The sequence below is a fragment of the Dasypus novemcinctus genome, chromosome Y, assembly GCF_030445035.2.
Source record: "Dasypus novemcinctus isolate mDasNov1 chromosome Y, mDasNov1.1.hap2, whole genome shotgun sequence".
In the NCBI taxonomy this organism is placed as follows: domain Eukaryota; kingdom Metazoa; phylum Chordata; class Mammalia; order Cingulata; family Dasypodidae; genus Dasypus; species Dasypus novemcinctus.
In genome coordinates, this window is record NC_092216.1 from 27,714,210 (window position 1) to 27,717,331 (window position 3,122).

Consider the following 3,122-nt stretch of genomic DNA (forward strand, 5'->3'; position numbering starts at 1 on the left):
TGAAGATAACATATTTAAACTGGTACAGAAATTTGATTTTAATTAGCCATGTTCTGAATTTTAGATTGTAGATGTTTTGTAGACATTTTCCTTCACTTTGCAATTGAGACCAGAAACACTTGCAGATCTGGGCCTGCAGAGGCAGTGGGAAACTTACTCCTTGATCAAAAGTGCTTGCCTCGGAATAAAAGTCTTTCTTTGAGATGAGTCACAGAGGGGCAATGTTTTACTCAACATTTCCACTATAGGGAAACAGCATGTCTTTGTTTTTAAACTTTGTTTCCCTATTGTTTTCAATATTTTCTTTATAACTTAGAAATTGTGAGAAGCTGTATTTGATCTTTAAAAAGAAGTGAAGATAAATCTGATTTAACGTGTATGTAATGTCAGTTCTCTAAGAGAAAAAGTGTCATCCTCTTCTATTTTTTTCAATGTAACATTGTGTGAGATCTATGTATCTTTTTAAAAAAGAAAGATAATAGAAAATATACTTAAAAAATAATATGATAGAGATAAGCACATTTTATTTTCAGTATCTTTCCCCCATGGACCACCTCACTGATGAGGAGCTGGGCTGACAGTTGCTTGTGCATTCCAGGCAGAATGTTGGGGATTTCTCTGGGGTTTGCTGTGGATAGAGGATTACTGGGCAGAGTCCTGTGGTGACATCAGTGCCACGGAGGGCCTGTAGCACCTGTGGAGCTTGTCTTTTGGATGATCCTTTCGAAGCTTTGAGAGGTGGTGATGGAGCACAGTGGCACTACTCCCTACCTCACATTCCACAGCCTCCTGGGGGACTCGGGGGCATTTCAATCCTTCAGCCTTCTGGTATGTCTCCTCTTGTTCAGACTTGAGCAGTCTGTTAGAAGCCGACTTTATACAAAACATGAAAAACAGCTTGAGGACACACTAGCTACACTGATAGTCAAGAAATGTCAACTTCTTGATAAGATGAGTGCTGCAAACAGGAGGTAAGCAGAGACTAAGTCATCATTAGCGGAAGCTACGCTAGAGAAAGCGACTTTAAAAATGCCCAGCCTTATTGACAGCTACAGAAAGGCTAAGGGAATGACAGCAATGTTGATGGAAGAATTAACTTCAGTGGTCCTAGAACTACAGGAAGAGAGATCCAGATATTCCAGACAAGAAGATGAGATGAAGAAGATGCTGAAAACACTGAAGGCACAAGAAGAGGTCCTGAGGACCACCGCAGCACCAGTCACTTTTCCAAACTCAGTGTGTTTGTGATCCCTTCCCTGCCCTGATGGCCCCTTCTCTAGCAGTGGGCCTGGGTCGGTCTTAAAGCAGCACTGAGCTTCTGCTCCACTCAGGCCTGCAGGGCCACCAGGCAGGAATGATGCTCTCCAATTCTTCCATCGGAGAGTTTTTGAGGGTAGTGGATCAATGAAACTTCCTCCATGGACTGGAGTTTCTCTATTTACCACCTAGACAGACAAGTGATTTCTTCCAAAGTTAATTCCTCCTTCAGTTACACAGAGTTTGGACTTGTTGGGTACAGGAAATATGGGACTTTCTCTTAACAGAAACTCAACATGAGAGAAGCTACCCTACTGTTGAGATTTTTAATATACAAGAGACTGCTTAGGAGACTTCTGTATGTTTATGTATGTTCATTTATTTCCTTATTAATCTGTTCATATATTTACATTATAATTTTTGTGTTGATCTTATGAGTATAAACTTTATTTCTCATTTACATAATATCTACTATATACATAAGTTGAACATACATGTAGTTCAGTAATGACTCTTTTAACAATATAAACTTACAGGAGTATTTAACAAGAAACATATGTTATAAGTAAATGTAAATTTTACTTAAATTTTTAATAGATGTAAAATAAAAATAAAAGAATTTTCTTCCTTGGGAGGAGATATACAGTTTACTTACAAAGAATGTTATATAATTCAATAGTATATTTGAAAAGAATAAAGAATAAAAATTTAAAAGTGATAACTTCATTGGAGAGGTTTTTATTCCCTTCTGAGAGTGCTGCAGTATGAGTCTCTAAGCAGGAAGAAATCCCTCTTGGACAACATCAGAAAATCTCCACTCCCCATCCCACACCCATCTCTCACTCCTGCTTTCCATTTAAATGGCACATCTCAAAGGAATGCTGAGGGAGCAGCATGGATCTCCTTTCCCAGAGAAACAGCTGGCATCCCTAATGTAATAATTCTAGTCATGTATAGTCATGCTGTGGGAGACAGTGAGCAAAAACTGGAGGCTTATAATGACTGAGGAAAGCAGCAAGTGACACTCAGCATTTGAGGCATCCACATGACATAAATGAACCAATAGTTTTCTCTATTTCTCTCCAAAATAGGGAAACCTGGGGTTGTTTCAGGGATTGATCAGTGATGACAGGAAAATCCTTGTCACTGTGGAGCTGATAATTTAGGAAAGAATGGAAGATTCAACAGGAAACTAAAGAGAATACATGGCATGTCAGGAAATGTTAAGGGTGATGAAGAAGTATAAGTAGGAAAGCTGGGGAGTGAATTTTTGGGAGAAAAGGGGGCTCATGGAGGTGGACGACAGGCAAGCTCTGAGGAGCGGGTATCTGAGTAGTGAGGGAAACTGGCAGAAGCATTGAAGGATGAGGGGCATAATGAATAATGCTGCTATGAACATTGGTGTGTCTCTCTGTGTCACTGCTCTCAGGGCTTTTCAGCATATACCTAGTAGTTGTATTGCAGGCTCACATGGCAAATCTATGTCCTCCTTCTTTAGGAACTGCCAAACAGTCCACCACTGGGTCACTCTGCATTCCCACCAACAGTGAATAAGTGTCCCTACCTCTCACATCCCCTCCAACTCAAGTAGTTCTGTCTTTTTAGTACTAGCCAATCCAATAGGTGTGAACTTATATCTCATTATAGTTTTGATTTGCAGCTTCCTAATCATTAATAATGTTGAACTTTTTTCTTTTTCTTTGTTTTGCCATTTGTATTTCTTCTTTGGGCATATGTCTATTCAGATCTTTTGCCCATCTTTTAATCATTTGTCTTTTTATTGTTGAGTTGTAACATCACTTTAAATATCAAGGCTATTGAACCCGTATTAGACATGTAATTTCAAAATATTTCCTCCCACTGAG